The following is a 26,593-nucleotide window of genomic DNA, read 5'->3' as shown; positions in this document are numbered from 1 at the left end:
TTGTTTTGCCTATGCCTAACAATGTGTGGAATTTCAGAACAGTCCTTGATGCTGCCCGAGAACTTGCGTGATATTCCATGACTGATCCGGGGTTGTTCTAATGCCTGTTTGATCGAAAGATGATTATTTTATTTCGAGGCTCGGAATGATGATCGATTTGCTACTAGCTTCAAGCCATGAATCATGTTTTTAAGCCATGATCATGAAACTTTAATTTTGAATGGATCTTGAAAACTTTGGACCGACTGTGTGCTCGTTCCTTGATGTTTCTTCACGATTTCTTCATTGAATCACACTGAGCATGCCGTCACGACCACGTTCCAACAAATGCAGTTTGATTTCGTGTCCAGATAAAGATTTCGTCATCTTTAAATTTTGGCCGGAATCTTGAAATCCAACAGCCGAAATTTACAGCAAGTTCGACACCTCCGTATGTGAAATCCAACCGTTCATTGCACTCGAGGTTCGGACCAGAGATAGCCTCCGACCTTATACACATAATGCAAATAGTTTCATGTTGTTTGGGTATGCAAACGTCGTAATTTGGCCGCTCGAGCGAGGTGTGCTGCTGCTGAATTTTCTGCAACTTCCTTCACGGATCAACAACTTCTCTTTAGTTTTTCTCCCTACTTGGGCATCATCACGGAGCGTATCACCTATCGAAATGCTCGTCTTGATGAGAGGAACATGCTCACACAATTTGAGAGTGATCCGACTTAGAACTATAAGATATGCGCCCCAAAGTCACTGTCCGTGATTGTAAGAACATCCACCTTTAGTGGTGTTTTGGTGTAAGGAGGCCACACGGGAATAGTGTGCAGCCTAGCCCTTGTAGGTATTTTATCCATAACTTTGTCCTTGAGCTCCGAATTAAGCCGAAACTTGGCCCATAAAGGTTTTCGACAGTGCCGAATCTAATGGCAGTGGTCTCACAACAATTTAATGTACCAAAAGGATAGTTCTTGTTACGGGGTCCATATCAAGGTGCTAGAGGTAAATTTTTCCAAAATTATTTCTTTGTGTTCACTACCTTAAACATGTTTGATCACGATGAAACTTGGTAGGTGGTCTTTTGAATTACTGATGAAGGTCTTGACCAATTTTGGGGCCATTATGAGACTGACAAAATTTCCACTTATTTTGTAAGCTTTATTGACTTGCTTCCTTCTATATTCCGCATCAGGGACTAAGATGCTGAAAAATGCATTCAAACACAATGAGAGGAGGAGAGAGAAAGAGAGATGAGAGGAGGAGAGAGAAAGAGATAGATGAAAGGAAGAGAGAGAAAGTTACCTTCATCAAAGAGTACCAGACCTTTTTTTCTCTCTCCTGTCTCTCTCTCTCTCTCTCTCTCTCTCTCTCTCTCCAAGACATGCCCACAATTTGAACAAGATAACTCTCAAATTTTATTGATGAGTATTGAAAATCAATGGGTCCCATAACAATTATGGTTAACATGTACTTATAGAATTGGGCTCAAACATGGGTGTACACTAAAAAACTACCTAAATTGATAATAATTATAATTTAATTGAATTCAAAGAAATTAAAAAATTGGGTGCAAAGGGATTGCTTTTCCCCTGCCCAAAAATACATGAAATTCAAAAACAGTCCATGTTGTTGAGGTAGAACTTATGTGATGGATGATTCAGGGTTACTCCGACGTACATTTGGCCGAAAGATGATTGCTTTCTTGTTAGGCTCGGCATGACAATCGATTTGATACTAACTTCGAGTCACGGATCGCGTTTTTGGGCCACGGTCATGCGACTTGAAATTTGGATGAATCTTGAAAACTTCAGATCAATAGTGTGCTTTATCCTTGATATTTTTCCATGATTTCCTTGCTGGATCACACTAAGCATGTCGTCATGATCACATTGCAGCAAACATAGCTCGATTTTGTGTCCGGAAGAATATTTCGTAGTTTTGAGTTTTCGGTCGGAATTTGGAAATTCAGCAGCTTCAACACTTCCGTGTGTGAAAACCAACTGTTCATCGTACACGGGGATCAGACCAGAGATATCCTCAGACCTTATGCACATAATGCAATTGGTTTCACGTCAATTGAGAACGCGAGCACCGTGATTTGGCCGCTCGAGTGAGGTGTGCTGCTATTGAATTTTCTGCAACTATCTTCACGAATCATCAATTTCTCACTAGTTTTTCTCCCTGCTCGAGTATCGTTACGGGGAGTGTCACATATCAAAATGCTTGTATTGATAAGACGAACACACTCATAAAATTTGATAGCGATCCAACTCAGAACGAGTGAGATATGGACCTCGAAAGTTAATGCGCGAGGCTGCAAAATGATCCTTTTAAATGGTGATTTGGTGCAGGGAGGGCACACGAGAATAGTGTGCGGCACCCCTTTTTGGTCCTTTACCCATAACTTTGTCCTGGAGTGCTTGATTAAGCCGAAACTTGACCTATAGGGGTTTCAACCATGCCGAATCCAATGGCGGTAGTCCCACAGCTGTTTGATGCACTGAAAATATAGTTCTAATTGAGGGGTCCGTTTCAGGGTCTTAGAGGTTGATTTTTCTAAATTGTTTCTTTGTCTGCATTGCCTTAGACATGTCAGATGGCGACGAAACTTGGCTGGTGACCTTTTGGATTGCGTAGGATGATTCTAACCCGTTTTGGGGCAATTTTGAGACTATTGGGAATTTCATTGTATGTCGAGGCTTTATTGACTGGATTCCTCTTTTATCCGCATCAGGGACCAAGGTGCTAAAATGTCTTCAAACAGCTTGCCCTACTGAGTGTTGTGCTTCATGAGAAGTGAGAATGACAAAATTCAGAAAATTTTCTTTGGCTTTATGAATTTTTTCTTCCAAGCCGCAGGATCATGTGAATGCCGAGGAGATCTACGCAATGGTGTAATTATAATACTTAGACATTTGGATGCAATGTACAGGTCCTTCCGTGGAGACTTTAGGGGGAGAAGAGACCTTTTTTAAGGATCCTATCAAAGCCCTCACCCTCGCGTGGACTGTTTGCGATTCTGAAGCTGAGGATTTTGTACAGACCTTGTTAGTCAAAATCAGGCCCATCTGGCAGTCGAGTGCTGTGCTGAAGGGCATTTTTCTCATTTTAGTCTGGGTTTTTGTATCCTCTGGTGTTGGTCCACGTTTTGAGGATTGTTTTTTGTTTGTTTAGGATGGTCTGCTAAAGGACCTTTGTTTGGTGTCCATCTGCATTATGCACCAGTTATTCCTTGGTGGGCAGGGTACCTCAGTTTATCGAGGTGACCGGCTTTGGGTATAACCCCTGCCCACTATTTTGCAGTTTCAACAATCAAGATACCTCTCTTCTTCTTCTGAGGCGACCCCTGAGGATTCAATCTTAATTGCTGCAACACAGGTCCAAAGTCATGGCTGACTTGGCTTTCTTGGGGCTTCTTCAATATCTTTGAAGTGTGTTAGCGACCTTGTGGGGATAGTACTCTTCTTCATGAGACTTGTATTGCCGTCTTGACGAGTTTTCTGTCTTTCGAGTCCTTATTGTGAATGGTCTCAGGCTGTCAAATTTTTTTTCCTTGAAGCTCATATGTTTTGGTCCCGATATCAAGGTATTCGGATGCCAAGGATTTTTCTCTTTAAGTGTGGGTTGATGCCACTTGTTGAGGTAAATGCTACATCAACCTGTTTATTGGTCCAAGCGTCTTTTGCAGATTTTCACTTGAACTTGGGAAGCGGCGCCGTAGAGATGCTTTCACCAACTTCCTTTTATTTGAGGCTCTTTTACCCGTGACCTTTTGGCCATGTCCACCCTTATTTTTCCATTTTTACTCACAATGCCCTTTTTGGGTTTTCACCGTGCCCGGATTTTTATTCACGGAACTCTCTTACTCATGGTTTCGTGACCATGCCCATCCATCATTTTTACTCATGGCGTTCCCTTATCAAGGTATACACCATGCCCGTTATTTTTTCCTTTTTTTCTTTTTTTTGGTGAAAGCGTTTAATGGTCATGCCTTCGGGACCTGTGCCAAGCCTTTTAACATCATGCGGTCAGGATGTGCACTATGGGTTAGGGTCATACAGTTGAACCATGATGGTGATGGATGGCAGTCTGTGGAGACCATGGAGTGAGAATGGTAGTGATTTTGGCTCACTTTGGAGAGATGGCACGAGGCTACTTATGAAAAGTGGAAGGCGTATGAATGGAAGGTGAAAAGTGGTGACCCACTAACTGACCGCGAATATGGATGGAGGGATGGCTGGCCATTTTGTGAGCATAGGTCAGACTCACTAGGGAATGATGAATAGTAGTGAAGGGATTCACTGGGGAGGTAATGAAGGTGGTGCATGTATGAACGAGTCGATTGGGGAAGACGTGCATGAAGATGCACGTAAAGGGCGTGTGCGCATATTGTAGGGGCAAGTTTAAGGTCATGCCTCCTTGACCTGTGCAAAGTAGTTTAACGTCATGCAACTAAGACGTGTACGATAGTTTAAGGTCATACAACTTGGACTGTGGAACCACAGTTTAGAGTCATGCAACTAGGACCATGCAGTTTAAGGTCGTGCAACTTGACCTCCGCGACAGTTTTAAAGTCATATAGTTTGGACCATTGTGCTAAGCCTTTTAATGTCATGCAGCTTGGACGTAGACTATAGTTTAGGGTCATATAGTTTGGATCGGGGATGTACAGTTTAAAGTTCTGCAGCTAAGACCATGCAGTTTAAGGTCGTGCAACTAGACCTTCTCTATAGCTTAAGGTCATATAGTTTGGACCATGCAGTTTAGGGTCGTGCACTTAGACCAAGGCTATGCAGTTTAAGGTCATGTAGCACGGACCATGGTGCTAAGCCTTTTAATGTCATACAGCTAGGACATAGACTATAGTTTAGGGTCATATAGTTTGGACCGGGGGCTGTGCAGTTTAAAGTCCTGCAGCTAAGACCATGTAGTTTAAGGTCGTGCAATTAGACCTCCTCTATAGTTTAAGGTCATATAGTTGGGACCATGCAGTTTAGGGTCGTACACCTAGACCAAGGTTGTGCAGTTTAAGGTCTTGCAGCACAGACCATTGTGTGGGTCGCCATGTAGGTGAAGCTCCATGGAGAATAGGTTTGTGAATAGTAATTTGACTCCCTGGGGATAAAATGATCGCAGGGGTTTTAGATGGAGAACAGACTTCAGTAGGGATTAGATGACAAGTATGACTCCCTGGGGTGAATAATGAGACTGCATAGGTTTATGGGAGGCAATCTGACTCCTTGGGAATAAGGTAGCCAGGTGTGAAGTAGACCCACTAGGGATTGAAGTGGTAAAAATGACCCTAACTCCACTGGGGATCAATATACTATAGTAAAGGTGTAGCTTCTACTGGGGATGAGGGACAGTGGCGTGCTCCTGACTCTATTGGGGATGACAAGTCATGGCCTGAGTGGAACAGCTGTGAGTCATAGTTTGGGTGCGACTCTACTAGGGATAGCGGTAGGATACACATAGTGATGACCAAGTTCTGGCACGCGTGGCACTAGAACATGCGTGGCGCTACTGTGAGAAGTGTAACACACACCTATAGACATTGACACGTACAGTGTTTAGCATGGGTGGAGGCAACGTCGACAACACTAGTGTGCGCGGTGTTGACACACTTGGTGGTAAACTTGGGAACACAGCCGGCATTGGCCATAGAAGAACACGGCCGGTGCTGCTTCATTGAGAACACAATCAACACTAGATCTTTTAAACACAGCCGACATTGGATCTTTAAGAACACAGCCGGTGCTAGGTACGGGTTAGTGTTCGATCCTTCGGCCCAAGCCCGACCCGGTCTTGGTCTAGAGTTTTCATGAAAAGTGATAAACTTTCATTCGGGCCTCGAGTCTGAGCCTGACCCGATTTTCCCCATCACCGCTTAGTCTTTAGGGACTTGAATGGCATTCCTGGCTTGTGAGGGACACTTCAGGGAAACTTTGCCTATATAAGGGGGTAAACCCCATTTCTACCATTTTTACCAAAGGTTAAAATGGCTAAGGCATTTGAGTAGTGAGAGTGAGAGAGCTCCCGACAGGATTTTCGGTGAGTGCACAAGGCACTTCGATTAAGATTTTGCAGAAGTTTACCGGCAAGCAGGAGAGAGCACTGGAAAGAACACCGCGGTTTGGTGAAGTTGCAGGAGTTTACCGGTAAGTGTAGCGAGGCAAGCAAGGGGTTTGCCAGGGAGCTTTAGAGACTCTGATCATGATTTTGGGTGTCTTGAAGAAGGGGAAAAGGGGCAAAAGTTGTAGGAAAGGGCTGCCTGAGGACATCCGCCATGTTTTTAGTAGTTTTTCGACAGTGTGCTGGAACGGGAAAGGCCTTACAATGGTTTTTTGAGAGTTTCGACGGGAGAGAGGAGTTTCCAACGGGGAACAGCGAGGTTGTGAGAGGCAACCCGTCACTCGAAGATGAAGGGTTACTTGCAAGAAACATGGGGTCTTGGGAAGGTGTTCAGTCATGGGGGAAACGAAGAGTCTTAGGCACCTGAAGGGTCACCGTGAGGTGAACAATCATAGTGGCAAGGCCTTAAAACACAGCTGACTCCAACCTTAGGATAACCAGTAGACACTGGGCCTCAGAAACACAGCCGGCGCTAGCTTTAGGACACGCAGCCGGTGCTGGGCCTCCAAGACATAGTCAGCGCTAGCTATAGAATACACAGTCAGCACCGGGTCTCTGAAACACCGCCGACGCAAATCTCACACGGTGCTAGTGCCTTGGTCTCACGTGGCTAGGGACATGATGCGCCAGAAGTTAGTCGTGCGCCCTTTGATGAACGATGATGAATCGTGTTCTGCTGTGATCGTGCAAGGCGATGAATGGGGTTGGCAAAGGGCTGGTGGGGCATGTGTTGCGACGCCTGTTGGAAGCCAAGTCCTCCAGCACAATTGTGAACTCCGTGTTGTTCTGTAGAAGGGCCCTCATTGTGAGCAGGATATGCTCTCCATCATAGGCTAGTTCCTTGCTAAAGGAGTCTGCTTTGTATATTTGATATGCTCATTAGAATAATTGAGGTTGACTCAGAAATAGTTGGCTTCTTCTTTTGGCCTGTAACCATCCTCTTTGAGAGCACTCGGCAGATGAATTGAAGCAAACTTGCAAGTGGTTTTGCTTCTTTTTCATGATGCAAGCCTCACTTTTTGGCATGTAACCATCCTCTTATCCTTAGATGCAAGAGCAGCACTGCGGGTTTTGGCTTGTAATCATCCTCTTATCTTTAGATGCAAGAGCAGCACTACGGGTTTGGGCTCGTAATCGTCCTCTTATTCTCATATGCAAGAGCAACGCTTTGGCGTCAACTATCCTCTTTTCCTCAGATGCAAGAGATTTGTAACCTCCCTAATAATGGGTTTTTTGGCTTGTAACTCCTTCTAATGAAATACAAGAGTTAAACCTTATTTGAACTGTCTTGTTTTTTTTTCTTTACCTCCCTTTTTGTTGGTGGTATAAGACCAATGGGTTAGAAATGCATTCTTTTAAAAAATTTCCATAGTATAAAAACTCAAGGGTTTAAATGCATGAATATCTCAATACAAAATTATAATACATATATTTTAGCCTACAGACATACTTTATACACATTTGAATAATAAAATTCAACCCTAATAGGTCCCTTATAAATCCTTTACTCAAAAATTCAATTAAATTGAATACACTATTTGAATATGCACATTGTACATCTCAATAACATATTGCATAACTTGCACTCGCAATTCCTCATTACATCAAAATTATATGATAATTTCATCTTCATTCTTCATCCTCATCATATGTCATAATATCTCATACACATCATACACTTGATCATAACAATTCAATAAGATTTCAATTCGCATAAACAATAATGCATAGCATTAAAGTTCATACCGCAAGATTAAAAAACAATCTCACTATTCACACAACATACTCAATTTAACCAATCATGAATACATTTAATAACTGTAAATACATCAAATTAACACGCAAACATACATGGGGAAACCATGGTTCGAACCCCTTGTGTTCGGGCCATGAAAGGGCATTTTGAGGACTTAATTTTGTCCCATTGTCTAAGGCACGGGTGATAATAATAACTCAAGGAGATCAATCCAATGGGAAGAAAATGATCACATTTATTTCATTTAATGGGGATCAAATCATGAGAGAGATATGTATCAAAATAGCCCTTCAAAGTTTGAGAGAGATACTACACAAAACAAGGAAGTTATGGTGAAACTACACTATGTGGTCCATAAGGGACCACACTAACTTTTCAACACTAAAAAAGGAACACAATGGACAATTTCTTATGCTCAAATATGATGAAATAAACCACTCGTAAGTTGTATATTCTCAGTAAAAATTACAGAAAAATAAGATCAAGAAATCAAGTTGAAACTACTCAAGATCATGGAGTAAGAAAACTAGTCTGCACATACTATGTGTATGGACCACACTATTGCTTTGGGACTCTTCAAATATCAAGTTTTAGTGACCAAAAATGAAGAAAGCTATGGAAAGGTTTCAAATGAAAGATCAAGGAAGAAGATAGTTTCATGGGTGACCACATTTTTGTCAAGGGCTCTCTCTCTCTCTCTCACTCTCTCTCTCTCTCTCACTATCTCTCTCTCTCACTATCTCTCTCTCTCTTTCTCTCTCTCTTTGAACAGAATACTCAAGTTAGGGTTATAATTGATCCCATAAGTTATTTTTATACTTAGACCATGAAGATGGATTTGATCTTGATCCTTAATGTGGCACATGAGAGGCTTTTATCCAAGCCACTCATCCATATCTTATCACCAATATTAATGGATGAGCTTTTGACACCTTTCACTTCTTAAAACTTAGGTTTAAGTCATTTTACCTTGAAGCCCTTAGCTCAATGTTTTATTTCACATTAAGTCCAAATTCATGTTTACACTTATGCCCATCGTTTTTGAATAATTTGTGAGAGTCAATAAAAAACAAGGATATGGACATAAAGGTAATATGGGATACCCACATATGTGAATAAAATATCTTATGACACCACCAATAGGATTTTAACAACACTAAAGTTTCATATAGGTCAAGCCCATAAGGTGGTGCCCCATAAAATATACTCACATGCTATAAAATCATATGTGCATAATAAAATGAATTAAATTAATTCTCAAAATTTCATGACTTTACACACACCAAAAATAGCACATATAAGCAAAAAAAAACATGTGATTTAAGTCAAACTTAAGTTATAACAATATATAACACTTTAAATAGCAAGATAACATGTTATAACATAATTAATGACAAATAGGTCCGCACATAGATATGACATCATCATGATGTCATCCAAGAGTGGGGAGGAGAGGGTGCCACGTGGCATCCCTATGGCCACTTGAGATCCATGTGGTATCCCCATAGAATGTCCTTGTTTGGTATTTATGTCAAACAAATTTTAAAATCACATTTTATTGTTTAAAAAAAAAATTGAAAATAAAGATGGCCTGCTCGATATTATTACACTATTTTTCATCAATATAAAATATTTCTCAATATTATTATACATAATTTTTCATCAATATAAAATATGTTTTCATCAATTTTAGATTAATATGGGCTAAAGGTAAATGAGATATCTAGACTTCTAACACTAGTCAAAGTCTTCCAATGGGCTAACCTGAATGGCGTTCCACCTATGTCTCAAGCCGACCTAATTGACCTATGCTCCACAGTCTATGGCAGGGACACATAATTGGTCACATCAAAATCGCTGAGCCAGAGCTTCCCATCACCAGGGGTTCAATGGATTATTGGTGCACCCCTGTGGGACATACTCTTACTTAAACACAAGGGTCCTCTCAAAACACATACACACTAGCTCTTCTAAGTCGGATGATACTATAGAAGAGTGGCTTCCCCATACGACTGTGGGTGCACATACTATGGAACGGTCTCGTGTCAGGATACGGGCTCATCTCCCATGAACCGATCATTCTATACAGGGTGAATACTCTTTTAAATCCTTAGGTTCTATTATTCTCTATTGGATTCTCCAAGCTCTGGCATATCACATCAATTATGAGGCATTTTAATCAATATAGTCATAACTGGGAGGTGACCCTCACACCTCCCTGAGAGTTAACACTCTCAAAACGTATACTCTCAATGCCTCAAATACTCAGGGTATATGAATCTAGGCCTCAGTGCGCGAAGCACCCAAATTCAGTCTCTCTCTAACTCCCACTGAGTGTAAAACTATTGGCTTTAAGACCTTGAAAAGCCACATAGCCAACATTCTCTCACTTGGCCTTTTGAAGCCTTATAAACGATCATCTCTCTCATTCTTATACACAATGATATAATTTAAAACATTCATTCTCTACCATAAAAGCAATACTCATATCAAACAAAGGGACAAGTATCAATAACCAAGTTAACTCTCTCAATCTATATCATGCATGAGCATAAATCATTGTATGCTCTATAAGCATAGTCAATCAACATGTTCCAATAACATAATCAATAGTTATGAACTGATAAAAGCAAGTGTGGTCAAACAGATGCAATCGCAAGAGCAAATTGTCAAGATCTCTTTCTACGTCTAATGTATGTCACATAAACCACAAATCACAATTTAATATCATCTTCGATCTCCTTCATCCACATATTTAATCAACTATCATGTACTTTATGTGTCAACATATCACATCATACCACACCAATGCTTGACATACTAATCTACTAGGTGCTAATTGCGGTAGTAATTATCATCTTCAACAATAACATATTCTAATAATGCAATCGGTATCCCTAAAGGAAAAGAAATATAGGAACATATGGTATGACAAAGAGTACAATACTTTTATGTGCATGTTTATGACAATTTATGCTCATGAAGATTGACATATATGTTCACATCTATCTTCTTAATTGCTCTCTCAACATTTATTCATGTGCTCAAAAGTTCACAACTCTATATACATATCAATTCTCAAGTAACACAGATTTTTACTCAAACAAAAGTTTATTAAAATCATGCTTTAATCTCATGTATTGTTCTCAAAGTTTACTTAATCACGAACTGGTACTTTATCCATTCAAAACCAAGGTGTGGGAATAGTGCTTGGACTTTCAAGCATTTCACCATTCAATATATTCAATCTCATATTGATATTGCACTCGGATTAGACGGCTAGCAGGTGTCATCATGAACCTATTAATTAGATCCAATCCCAAGATCAAGAGAGGTTCAATTATACATGTCCGAGTGACCAAACACATTACAAGTTCGAATCAATTAGGACAACATCTCATGTAATGTGGGACTTATCAAAGTTTATTTGATTTCTCTCACATTTAATCTCACAAATTATCTCATGATAAACAACCAATTGCATTAAGTCCCATGCATATAGTCCATGCATAGATAGTCACTATCAGTGTGACTAGCCCACAAAATGAGTTGTTCTTATCATCAGATAATTATATCATAATCGACATATAAATATGCAGCTGTACATAAAGTCTCACATACTATTAAAAACAATTTCAAGTGGGTTATGCGTACTCCACTAAAAGTCTTACTAGCCTTTTAGATACCAGTAGAAGCTATCTAGTGGATCATCTATGTGAAAGTGAATGCATATGATCACCATGGCATGAAATGCATGTATAGACAAGTGATGATCTGTTACCATAATGTCACACAATTAATCATTGAAAATTCAAAAGTCTATCAAAGAGATGCCTCATAACTCTAACAAGTGACATGTCTCTATATGATTTAAAACTTCTCACTATGGCACTAAATGAAAACAATAATACTTATAATGCAGCGGAAGAAAACGGCCCATGGGTTCATAAAATGCTCAATTTTCAAATAAGAGGTCAAACACTCCTTTCGGCTTTTATTTACAAATCATTTTAATTCAATGCCTCTTCCAATTTTCTCATAAGTTAAATTAATTTGAGATATAAGTGTTTTCAAAATCAATACCAAGGTTCTCTCTTTGAGGATGATATGATTTTACTATTTAGACTTATTAAAGATGCCCTACTGAAACCAACAAAGTTGCCTTTCAAAATAACTTGAATTAATGTCTAAGAAAGCAGTTTACTTTTAAGTAAAAACTCAAAGGTTTAATAAATGACTTTATTCAAAGGTTGATGACTATGAGATACTCCAAAATATTATGACAAATGGTTATGAGGCCATACCATAATGTTAAAAGGACTTCTTTAAGGTGATCTTCCAAAATGGAAGAAGCATGGAGTTTAGCATAGTCATAACTCTTTAATAGAAAGACAATACAAAATAGCAATACACAAAATAGGGGTCGAATCCCTTTTATAGTTTCTAATATCCTCTTGTGCTAAAAAATTTTAAATATAGAAATCCTCGTTCAGAAGAACAAATGTTTAAGATAAAATCTCTTTCATCGCATTTTTTTAATTATTACAATCCATACGTAAGATACATTTTGGTTCAATTGATCTCAATTTCCAAAATAGTGAATAACATGCTACTATAAAGGAAAATGTTATCTCATACATGAAAATCATTTTTCACGACCATTGAGCGTAACGTGCCATGTAATAATCCTCATATGACATTCATAACATAATACCACATTCACTTATTCACATAAGAATTATGGTGGGATCATGCATCACTAAGTACTCACAATATGATAATGTAATACATTACATTATCTCATCATTTAGGAAAGCTCAAAATAATGAAGCATGTAGCTTGAGGTACCATAAGGATTAGTCAATGTCATATTCATGATGCATCTCATGAGTTCTCAAATCATGAAGCAACTCACAAATAATAAACATTTCTCATATCTCATAATTCTCAAGCAATCACAAGTACAATCCTTACACATGCCATACATCTTGAATTAGCCATATTTATAGAATCAGTAATCGGTAACTTGAATCATAGATCATAGATTTAGAATCAAATTACTTAAGCATATTCTATATATCTTAAGCTTATATAAGAGTGGACACAAGCATTCAAAATCTCAATATGTAAGTACCGGCCTAATTCAAGTTTATAGCTTATGTGACGAGTCCAAGCCTTCTAATTATTAAACTCATATAATACACCAAGATATTCTACCAATAATTACTCACGTGATGTCATAAAACCAAAATGGTTGTTCTCTAATAAATGACTTCTCAATATTATAGAAATCATGCTCATAAGTAGAAAGAAGTCGTACCTTATGGTTTTAAAGTGACCAAGTAATAATGTACCAATACCTTTGTTTCGATCTGTGATTTGGTTTCACCCTTTATTTCTCTCTTTTATAAATATGGTCATTATCTCATCCATCCACATGTGTCTTTAGTCTTGTTGTTAACTTCATCACACACTATCTGGGACTAGTCCGGATCTAGACCAAGACTCGGGTATTAAAACTTAACACTCACGATTCGATGGGATTTATATAACTCTCCCACTGATTTACAACACCCTAAGAACTCACAAGGACTTTCAACAACTTATACTTCATAGTGAGATAACAAAAAAATATAAAGTATCAATGCCCTTTTCACACATTGGATATAGGAAATAATGTTTTTTCTGGTTTTCCAAGATGAGTACGGTACAATTCAATAGACATAACTTTAAATTTATACATCATTTATCATGAGACTTATTTTCAGATAAAATAAACTCAAAATTAGACAACTTTCATTTAGAAAGTAGCATAGCATAATGGTCTGAAGTGGATCAAGTAACATGATTCCCATAGGGTCAATTTCTCCTTTATGTAACAGAAGTTACAGTATGATACCCCTCAAGTAAAACGACCATAATTTTCCAAATATGGGGAATTTTCCTATGAGCCCAAACGTACATTTAAACTAGACTTGATTCCTCAAAAGTACAAAGTGGTACTAACTCATTCCCATAAGTTTTGAATGATTAAAAGCCCTACTGAAAAAGGTATAAAGTTTCTAGAAATGTCTTCTCAGATCTGACACACTTTAATAAACGGTCAATAACTTCCAAAATATACACAATATGATCATGAGACTTTTTCCATATGAAAATACACTCAATAACACAAAATACTACCAAATATTATTCTCTTATATAAAGTATTGAATGCCCTACCATTCTCTCACAAATATACAATACTTCTAAAAAATATTCGTTCACAGTTCTCATGCCAATGATACAATCAATTCTCAAATTCAAAGCAAATACATCATGGCAATCATGATCAAGTGTTTATGCAATTTAAAAACTAAATTATACACGATATAGGAGGACTAAGGGACCATATTAGAGCCCTGCTCTGATACCATTTGTTGGTGGTATAAGACCAATGGGCTAGAAATGCATTCTTTTAAACAATTTCCATAGTATAAAAACTCAAGGGTTTAAATGCATGAATATCTCAATACAAAACCATAATACATATATTCCAGCCTACAAACATGGTTTATACATATTTGAATAATAAAATTCAACCCTAATAGGTCCCTTGCAAATCCCTTACTAAAAAATTCAATTAAACTGAATACAATATTCAAATATGCACATTGTACATCTCTACAACATATTACATGACTTGCACTCATAATTCCTCATTATATCAAAATTATTTGATAATTTCATCTTCATTTTTCATCCTCATCATATATCATAATATCTCATACACATCATACACTTGATCATAATAATTCAATAAGATTTCAATTCACATAAACAATAATGCATAGCATTAAAGCTCATATCGCAAGATTAAAAAATAATCATAATATTCACATAACATACTCAATTTAACCTATCATGAATCCATTTAATAACTTTAAATACATCAAATTAACATGCAAACATCTATGGGGAAACTATGGTTCGAACCCCTTGTGCCCGGGCCACAAAAGGGCCTTTTGATGACTTAATTTTGTCTCATTGTTTAAGGCACAGGTGATAATAATAATTCAAGGAGATCAATTCAATGGGAAGTAAATGATCATATTTATTTCATTTAATGGGGATCAAATCATGAGAGAAACATGTATCAAAATGGCCCTTCAAATTTTGAGAGAGATACCATATAAAATAAGGAAGTTATGGTGAAACTACACTATGTGGTCTATAAGGGACCATACCAACTTTGCAACATTAAAAAGGGAACTCAATGGACTATTTCTTATGCTCAAATATGATGAAATTAATCTCTCATAAGTTGTATATTATCAGTAAAAATTTCAGAAAATAAGATCAAGAAATCAAGTTGAAACTACTCAAGATCATAGAGTAAGCAAGCTAGTCTACATATATTATGTGTATAGACTACACTATTGCTTTGGGACACTTAAAATATCAAGTTTTCATGACAAAAAATGAAGCAAGCTACTGTAAATTAAGAATTACAACAAGCTTTGATAACGAAAATGAGGTAGGAATTAAAAATATGAGAAGAAAAATCAATATCTTAAAGAAGTAATAGTATGGGCTTGATCATATAAATGATGGACTACTCCATGGAAAGGTTTCAAATGAAAGCTCAAGGAAGAAGATAGTCTCATGGGTGACCACATTTTTGTCAATGACTCTCTCTCTCTCTCTCTTTGAAGTGAATACTCAAGTTAAGGTTATAATTGATCTCATAAGTTACTTTTATACTGAGATCATAAAGATGGATTTGATCTTGATCCTTGATGCCTTAGATCAATGGCACATGAACGGCCTTGATCCAAGCCACTCATCCATATCTTGTTACCAATATCAATTGATGAGCTTTTGACACCTTTCACTCCTTAAAACCTAGGTCTAAGTCATTTTACCTTGAAGCCCTTAACTCCATGTTTTATTTCTCATTAAGTCGAAATTCATGTTTACATTTATGCCCATGGTTTTTGAATAATTTATGATAGTCAATAAAATACAAGGACATGGACATAAAGGTGATATGAGACATCCACACATGTGAAGAAAATATCTTATGACACCACCAATAGGATTTTAACAATACTAAAGTTTCATATCAAGCACGTAAGGTGATGCCACATAAGATATACTCACATGCTACAAAATCATATGTGGATAATAATATGAATTAAATTATTTCTCAAAATTCCTTGACTTTACACATGTCAAAAATGGCACATATGAGAAAAAAAAACATGTGACTTAAACCAAACTTAAGTCATAACAATATATCACTTTAAATAACAAGATAACATGTTATAACATAATACCAACAAAAAAATAATGACAAATAGGTCCCCAAATAGATATGACATCAGCATGATGTCATCCACGAGTGGGGAGGTGGGGGTGCCACGTGGCATCCCTATGGCCACTTGGGATCCATGTGGCATCCCCATAGAATGTCTTTGTTTGGTATTTATGTCAAACAATTTTGAAAATCACATTTTATTATTTAAAAAAAAATTGAAAAAATCTGCCAAAATCCCAAAAATTCTCTAAATAATTTCTCAATATTATAACACTATTTTTCATCAATATAAAATATTTTCTCATCAATTTTAGATTAATATGGGCCAAAGGTAAATGAGATATCTAGACTTATAACACTAGTCAGATTCTTCCATTGGGCTAACTTGAATGATGTTTCACTGGTGTCTCAAGCCAACCCAATGTACATATCCTCCACAATCTATGGCAGAGACACATAATTGCTCGCATCAAAGTCACTGAGCTAGTGTCACACCCCAAGAATTTACAATACTGTTATTCCTGAGATGTGACAGATAAAACATATATACATCTATTGATAGGACAAATTTACAGTGGCGAGGTCTTACAAAGTAACAAAAGAAAGCTAGCACAACAACAATATCTTCCAAGGTTGATCTTGACTAGCACTCAAAATGAATCCGCAGTTACCCTGAAAAAATGTTTACCATAGTTTGATGAGTTTGGCTACTCAGTAAGTGATCATCATAATCCTAAAAATAATCTTGATTGAAAGATATCAATATTTTCCAAAAGGAGATCTATTAACAAAAATGCATCAACAGTTTCACGTTCAATAAATGCATAATTAAGTATAATCCGAGTAATTGAAATGCTTATAACACTTTTAACGGCAGTGCATAATTCAAAGGCTTTCACAAAATACCCTACTGGCGTCCCAAGTAGGTCACCTATATACCCCATCAGCGTCCTGATGGGTCCACTTAATCCCTATCGGCGTCCCAGATAGGTCCACTTAATCCCTGCAGGTCCACTTATACCTCACCGGAGTACCGAATGAGTCCACTTAATCCCTACCGGGGTCCCAGATAGGTCTACTTATACCTCACCGGCAAACCGGATGAGTCCACTTGCATACTTAAATTATTTCTAAATCTCTTTAAACATTCGAAAGCAGCAATATCATGTACTCAACATATCACTGAAATCATTAATATGAATTTCACTTAAACCATTAATAACAGTCACTCTCTGTAACATTTCAAAAATAACCAATCAAATATTTTGGGCTCAAATTTAGAAAGGTAGCAGTTTGTAAAGGCATTCTAGCATAATTGTCAATTTAATATGTATAGAAAAAAAAAACTCTTATAGAAATTCAAGAATACGGAATTATCACAATTTATGGGATATCAATCCACAAATAAACATTTTACAACAATACTATAATTAATTGCAAAAATGTCAATTTTTAAATAATAAGGCAGTCATTTGCACATGAATTTTACAATGTCTAAATATTCAAAACAGTAGAAAGAAATATCACAATTTTACTAAAAGCAGAAATATCACATTTATTTCTAACAATAGACAAGAAAAATAAATAAATTTATTTTTTTAATTTACAGCATTCAAAATTTCTAACATAGATAAAATATCACAATTTTTATTAAAAAAATTATTTTTCAAGATAATGAGGTCACGTGCGCATAAAATTTATCGTGCCTAAAATTCATGATAATAAGCAGAAATAATTATTTCATTTTATTTTTAAAAAGAATGGATTATTTTTCGAGACAATGAGGTCACTTACACACAAAACTTATAAAATAAAGATCCTAGACAGAATTATCACTATTTATTAAAAACAGACTATTTTTCAGGAAGATAATGTCACTTACCTTAACTTCGAAACTGGGGAAGCAGATAGAACTAAGAAAACCAGTCTTCTGTTTTTTTTTTTTATGGGGCTTTTCTACGATTGATCATACTTCAAATTCAGAGAAAAAGGAAAGAACCCAAATGATTTTCTATCCACTGATTTCAATTTGTAGGATGGAACGCCATTAACGCGATTCACAGGTTCTTGCCGCCATCAATCACTATTGATCCTAGCCACTTTTGTATTTAGAGAGAGGGTGGGAAAAAATTTGTTAAAAGAGATGTGCATAGGAGAGAGAGAGAAAAAGACGTATAAAAAAGAAACACCTCAATGCAAGGTGTCGTTTAAATGAGTGTTCTTATAAACCTTTAAGGTGGTGGACTTAAGGTCCACTAAAATTGAACCCTCAAATATATTAACAATAATATCTTTTATTTATTATTAATATAAAAGCAACAATATCCTAACGGTATATTAGTATTATTATTATGATTATCATTACTCATATATACTTATTATTTTATTTAATTTTTGTATTTATTTCTGTTAACAACCTTAATATTATTATTATTATTATATACATATATTTTTGAAAGTTTAGGATTGTTACATTCTTCCGCCCTTAAAGAAATTTAGTCCTCTAAATTCATGTACCTGATTACTGAAAAAGATAGGGGTATTCTTCTCTGATTTCGTCTTCTCGTTCCCAAGTCGACTCTTCTCTTGAATGGTACTGCCATAGTACACGGACCAAAGGAATCTTCTTGTTACGAAACACTTGCACCCTTCTATCCAGTATCAAAATTGGCTGCTCAATGAAAGATAGGTCCTTCCTGATCGGTAAAGGTTCATATTTTAAGATATGGGATGGGTCGGGCTGATATTTTCGTAGTGTAGATACATGAAAGACATTATGGACGTTTCCAATTCGGGTGGTAAGGCAAGTCTATAAGCGACACCTCCGATTCTTTCCAGGATTTCAAATGGTCCGATGTAACGTGGGCTCAACTTTCCTTTCTTGTCGAATCTCATAATGCCCTTTATTGGTGAGATTTTTAGGAAAACTCGATCACCTTCCTCAAATTCAAGGTCTCTCCTTCGGTTATCGGCATAACTCTTTTGCCGACATTGAGCTGTCCTGAGCCTTTCACGAATTAATGCTATTTTATCTGTGGTTATCTGGACAATTTCTGGCCCCAAAAGCTTTCTTTCACCAACCTCGTCCCAACATATGGGTGACCTGCATTTCCTTCCATACAGGGCTTCATATGGTGCCATCTGAATACTGGCTTGGAAGCTATTATTATAAGCAAACTCAATCAGGGATAAATGGTCATCCCAGCTTCCTGTAAGGTCAATAACACAGGCCCTCGGCATATCTTCCAAGGTTTGGATGGTCCTCTCCGATTGTCCATCAGTTGAGGGTGAAAGGCAGTACTAAAGGTGAGTCTCGTCCCAATGGCTAACTGTAGTCTAGCCCAAAATTTAGGAGTAAACCGAGTATCCCTGTCCGATACAATACTGACAGGAACTCCATGCAACCGCACTATTTCCTTAATGTACAACTGAGCCAGTCGATCCAAAGTGTATGTCGTGTGAATCGGTAGAAAGTGGGCCGCTTTAGTCAACCGGTCCACAATGACCCAAATGCTATCATGTCCTGAATTTGTTCTAGGCAAGCCAGAGACAAAATCCATAGAGATGTGCTCCCACTTCCATTCTGGCACGAGTAAAGGCTGCAACAACCCAGCGGGCCTTTGATGTTCAAGTTTTACTTGCTGCCATGTTAGGCATTTAGACACAAATAGTGCTATCTCTTTTTTCATATTATTCCACCAAAAGGTTTCTTTAGGTCCTGATACATTTTAATACTTCCGGGATGTATCGTATAACGAGAATGATGTGCTTCTTCTAAGATAGCTTTCTTTACACTCTTATCATTCGGGATACAAACCCGACCTTTGAATCTAAGCAAATCCTCACTACATATAGAGAATTCATCTCTCTTTCCTTGCTTCACCTCTTCTATAATTGTTATAAGCTGAGGGTCTTTCTTTTGTGCCAATCGAATCTGTTGGATTAATTGGGGTTCCGCCTTAATGTTGGCAGTCGTACTTACCACACCATCAATGGACGGAGTTGGATGCCAATCGGCTATTTCCTCTAACAATCGCATTTCTTGGATCATTAGATGAGCTAAGACTCCCGTAGATTTTCTACTTAGAGCGTCGGCCACAATGTTAGCTTTTCCTGAATGATAATGGATTGTACAATCATAATCTTTTAAGAAATCCATCCATCTTATCTGCCACATATTTAAATCCTTCTGAGAGAAAAGGTATTTCAAACTCTTATGATCCGTGTATATTACGAATTGCTCACCATATAGATAATGCCTCCATATTTTCAAAGCGAATACTATTGCAGCTAGCTCCAAATCATGAATTGGATATTTTTTCTCATATTCTTTCAACTGTCTGGATGCATATGCCACTACTTTCCCATATTACATTAATACACAGCCCAAACCTTTATGTGAAGCATCACTATAAATCACAAATCCCCCACTCCCCTCAGGAATAGTTAAAATAGGTGCTGAAGTTAATCGAACTTTTAGTTCTTGAAAACTCTCCTCACATTCACTTGTCCACTCACATTTGACATTTTTCTGTGTCAATCGAGTCAATGGGATTGCGATTCGAGAAAATCCTTCTACAAATTTTCTGTAATATCCTGCCAATCCTAAAAAGCTTCGAACTTCAGTCACATTACTTGGTTGTTTCCAATTAACAACGGCTTCAACCTTTGAAGGATCAACTGATAGACCTTCCTTTGATATGACATGTCCTAAAAATGTCACTTTTTCAAGCTAAAATTCACATTTACTAAGTTTGGCATACAATTTTTTTTCTCTTAATATTTGCAATACCATTCTTACATGCTGCTCATGTTCCTTCTGATTCTTGGAATAAATTAAAATATCATTGATGAATACCACAATAAATTTATCCAAAAAGGGCTTAATGATCCGATTCTTCAAATCCATAAATGCAGCTGGTGCATTGGTTAATCCAAAAGGCATGACTAAAAATTCATAATGGCCATACCTTGTTCTGAAAGCGATCTTAAGTACATCTTCGCTTTTAATCTTAAGCTGATGGTATCCAGATCTAAGATCAATTTTTGAAAACACTTGTGATCCTAGTAATTGATCAAATAAATCATCAATTCTAGGTAATGGATACTTATTTTTCACTGTCACTTGGTTCAACTGTCTATAATCAATACACAATCTCATAGTCCCATCTCTCTTTTTGACAAACAGTACTGAAGCACCCCAAGGTGACACACTGGGCCTGATAAAACCTTTATCTAATAATTTTTCTAATTGTTGTTTCAGTTCCTTAAGTTCTGCAGGAGCCATTCTGTAAGGTGCCTTAAAAATTGGTGCTAGCCCTGACAATAATTCAATGCAGAATTCAATTTCCTTGTCAGGCGGTAATCTTGGCAATTCTTCTGGAAAAACGTTGGGAAATTCTCGGATAACCGGAGTGGTATCAAAATTTATTTCTTCCTTCCTATCTTATTTGATATAGGCAAGAAAGCCTTGACACCCTTTTCGAAGGAGGCGATTAGCTCAAATATAAGAGATTAAATATGATGGGGAGTCTTCTTTGACACCATTGAAGTAAAATACTGATTGATTCGGAATACTAAAGGTAACAATTTTCTTATAACAATCAATACTTGCATGGTATGCAGAAAGCCAATCCATGCCTAAGATTACATCAAAATCTTGAATTTCCAGGAGTATTAAATCAACCAACAGTTCCTTTTCTTCTATCTTTATTCCACATGATTTGTACACTATATTGGTGTTAATTGAATTTCCCATCGGTGTGGCTACCTCTAGAATGTATTCTAATTGTTCTGGTTCTACCTTTAAGTGGCATGCAAAGTGTTGTGACACAAATGAATGAGTAGATCCAGGATCAATCAAAACATGAGCTACTATTTGAAAGATAGTAAGAGTACCTTGGATAACTGATTTTGAGGCTTGAGCGTCTTGCTCGGTAATCACAAATACTCTTCCCTTCATCAGAGGCTTTGGAGCTATCTCTCCTTGCTTTGGAAGCTGTTGTGTCTGTAAGCTAAGACATTGTCTAATCTGGTGTTCCAATTTTCCACATTTAAAACAGGCTCCGGTATTCCAATAACAAGGGCTTGATCCATGATTTTTCCCACATTTTCTACATGGTTCTATTGGGTTTGAAATGGCGAGGGCCTTGGCTTCTTGTTTGGCCTTTCAAACTGTTGTCGATTAGATGATGTAGGTCTAACATGACTGTTCTGATTTTTCGTCTTTTGGTAATCTTCAAAATCTTTTTCGACAATTTGGGCACGATCCACTATTTCAGCATAAGTTCTTAATTTTAAGACTGATATTCTGCTTCTACTAGCTGGCCTCAGACCCCTTTCAAATTTCTTCACCTTTCTTGCCTCATTGTTAATCATATGTGGTGCAAACCTGGCCAATTCAGTAAACTTGGCCTTGTACTGTGCTACTGTCCTATTTCCTTGGATTAATTCTAGAAATTCCATTTCTTTTTGGTCTCGAATAAAATCTTGGAAATACTTTTCATTAAATGCCTCTAGAAATACTTCCCAAGTCAAAAATACTCCTTTGGCCATTCGCCACCAGTGTTGTGCCTCACCTTCTAACATAAAAACTGCCAAGGCCACCTTCCTATCATCAGGACATTCCATAACCTCGAATATTTTTTCCAATTGCATAATCCATCCCTCGGCTTCTAGTGGGTTTACAGCACCCTTAAAAGAAGGTGGGTTTAATTTCTTAAATTGTTCAATATTACTCCCACCATTTCCTATAACTGACTGCCTGGGTGGATTGTTGTTTTCCATTTGATGTTGCATTAGAGCAACCATATTTTCCAAGGCTTTGTGAATTCCTTTCATATTTGCTTCAGCTATTCTGGATCTTGACTTTATCCCGATCTGTATACACAATAAATGTGATTTTAAGTACATTCTTTTTAAATTTCCATTCTAAAGAATCTTAAACCTATTGCTCTGATACCATAATTGTCACACCCCAAGAATTTACAATACTGTTATTCTTGAGATGTGACAGACAAAACATATATACATCTATTGATAGGACAAATTTACAGTGGCGAGGTCTTACAAAGTAAATAAAAAAAGCTAGCACAACAACAGTATCTTCCAAGGTTGATCTTGACTAGCACTCAAAATGAATCTGCAGTTATCCTGAAAAATGTTTACCATAGTTTGATGAGTTTGGCTACTCAGTAAGTGATCATCATAATCCTAAAAATAATCATGATTGAAAGATATCAATATTTTCCAAAATGAGATCAATTAACAGAAATGCATCATCAGTTTCACTTTCAATAAATGCATAATTAAGTATAATCCGAGTAATTGAAATGCTTATAACACTTTTAACGGTAGTACATAATTCAAAGGATTTCACAAAATACCCTATTGGTGTCCCAAGTAGGTCACCTATATACCCCATCAGCGTCCTGATGGGTCCACTTAATCCCTATCGGCGTCCCAAATAGGTCCACTTAATCCCTGCAGGTCCACTTATACCTCACCGGCATACCGGATGAGTCCACTTAATCTCTACCCGCGTCCCAGATAGGTCCACTTATACCTCACCGGCGAACCGGATGAGTCCACTTGCATACTTAAATTATTTCTAAATCTCTTTAAACATTCGAAAGCAGCAATATCATGTACTCAACATATCACTGAAATCATTAATATGAATTTCACTTAAACCATTAATAACAGTCACTCTCTGTAACATTTCAAAAATAACCAATCAAATATTTTGGGCTCAAATTTAGAAAGGTAGCAGTTTGTAAAGGCATTCTAACATAATTGCCAATTTAATATATATACAAAAAAAAAACTCTTATAGAAATTCAAGAATACGGAATTATCACAATTTATGGGATATCAATCCACAAATAAACATTTCACAACAATAGTATAATCAATTGCAAAAATGTCATTTAAATAATAAGACAGTCATTTGCACATGAATTTTACAATGTCTAAATATTCAAAACAGTAGAAAGAAATATCACAATTTTACTAAAAGCAGAAATATCACATTTATTTCTAACAATAGACAAGAAAAATAAATAAATTTATTTTTCTAATTTACAGCATTCAAAATTTCTAACATAGATAAAATATCACAATTTTTATTAAAAAGATTATTTTTCAAGATAATGAGGTCACCTGCGCATAAAATTTATCGTGCCTAAAATTCATGATAATAAGCAGAAATAATTATTTCGTTTTATTTTTAAAAAGAGTGGATTATTTTTCGAGACAATGAGGTCACTTACACACAAAACTTATAAAATAAAGATCCTAGACAGAATTATCACTATTTATTAAAAACAGACTATTTTTCAGGAAGATAATGTCACTTACCTTAACTTCGAAACTGGGGAAGCAGATAGAACTAAGAAAACCGGTCTTCTGTTTTTTTTTTGAATGGGGCTTTTCTACTATTGATCATATTTCAAATTCAGAGAAAAAGGAAAGAACCCAAATGATTTTCTATCCACTGATTTCAATTTGTAGGATGGAACGCCATTAACGCGATTCACAGGTTCTTGCCGCCATCAATCACTATTGATCCTAGCCACTTTTGTAGTTAGAGAGAGGGTGGGAAAAAATTTGTTAAAAGAGATGTGCATAGGAGAGAGAGAGAAAAAGACGTATAAAAAAGAAACACCTCAATGCAAGGTGTCGTTTAAATGAGTGTTCTTATAAACCTTTAAGGTGGTGGACCTAAGGTCCACCCAAGTAAAATTGAACCCTCAAATATATTAACAATAATATCTTTTATTTATTATTAATATAAAAGCAACAATATCCTAACTGTATATTAGTATTATTATTATGATTATCATTACGCATATATACTTATTATTTTTTTTTTTTTTTGTATTTATTTCTGTTGACAACCTTCATATTATTATTATTATTATATACATATATTTTTGAAAGTTTAGGATTGTTACAGCTAGAGCTTCCCGTCACCAGGGGTTCAATGGATTACTAGTGTACGCCTGTGGGACATGTTCTTACTCAAATACAGGGGTCCTCTCAAAGCACATGCGCACTAGCTCTTCTAAGTCAGATAATACTATAGAAGAGTGGCTTCCCCATACGACTGTGGGTTCACATGCTATGGAACGGTCTCTTGTTAGGATATGGGCTCATCTCTCATGAGTCGAGCATTCCATACAGGGTGAATACCCTTTTAAATACTCGGGTTCTATTATTCTCGATTGGATTCTCTAAGCCCTGGCTTATCACATCAACTATGAGGCATTCTAATCAATATAGTCCTGACTGGGAAGTGACCCTCACACTTCCCTGAGAGTTCACACTCTCAAAACGTATACTCTTAATGCCTCAAATACTCGGGTTATATGAATCTGGGTCTCAGTGCACCAAGCACCCAGATTCGGTCGCTCTTTAACTCCCACTAAGCGTAAGAGTAATGGCTTTAAGGCCTTGAAAGGCCACATAGCCAACACTTTTAACTCTTTGTTGTTGCTCATAGAGTCTTTTTTAGTATGCATCATGGGTAGTATTTTTTTAAGTATCGCCCATTGATAGTGGCCATTTCCTCCTCTCCATTAAGATGTGCAAGTATGTAAGCTCCATTTAACGAGACGTTTTTTACTATAAAAGGACCCTCACACTTGGGTTTAAACTTCCCTTGGCGCCACCCATGCATAACAATCGGCCTCTTGAAGGGTAGAACAAGATCCCCATGGGCGAATGAGCAGACTTTGATTGACTTGTCAAAGGCTCTCTTCATTCTACCCTAGTTGAGTTCGAGGTTCTGTTGATCTTCCAACCACTTTTCATCAATCGCATCCAACTCTTGATATCGAAGTTTGACCCTGTCATCATTGGTTAGTCCTTAGTGCACAGTGACACGTAATAAAGAGATTTGAATTTAAGAGGTAAAACTGCTTCACCCCCATAGACTAGGGAATAAGGACTGGAATCGGTGGCATTTCGTGTGGTATTGTGATAAGCCCACAAGGCTTCATGAAGCTTCTCATGCTAGTTCTTCTTCGTCTTCGATATCGATTTCCTTAAAACGTTGCACAGGGTCTTATTGAAAGCTTCAGCTAATCCGTTGGCTCAAGGGTGGTACATAGTCGAGTACTTCCATTCGAAACCGAACTGGTTAACCAAGCGATCGATGTGATGACTTTTGAACTGAGGGTCATTCTCAGATATAATCCGATCAGGCACTCCAAAACGGTATATGATATGATGTCGAATGAAATTAGCCATTGTGGTCCTAGGGACTTTCTTAAGGGGGATCGCTTCAGCCCAATTGGAGAAGTAATCTGTTGCAACTAGAATAAAGACATGACCCATTACCGAACGAGGGTCAATAAGCTCTACAATGTCCGTACCCCATTGTGAGAAGGGCCATGATACCACTGTAGGGTGTA

The sequence above is a fragment of the Amborella trichopoda genome, chromosome 6, assembly GCF_054954075.1.
Source record: "Amborella trichopoda isolate Santa Cruz 75 chromosome 6, AtrichopodaSantaCruz75HAP2 v2.0, whole genome shotgun sequence".
Taxonomy (NCBI): domain Eukaryota; kingdom Viridiplantae; phylum Streptophyta; class Magnoliopsida; order Amborellales; family Amborellaceae; genus Amborella; species Amborella trichopoda.
This window is presented reverse-complemented; position numbering follows the sequence as displayed.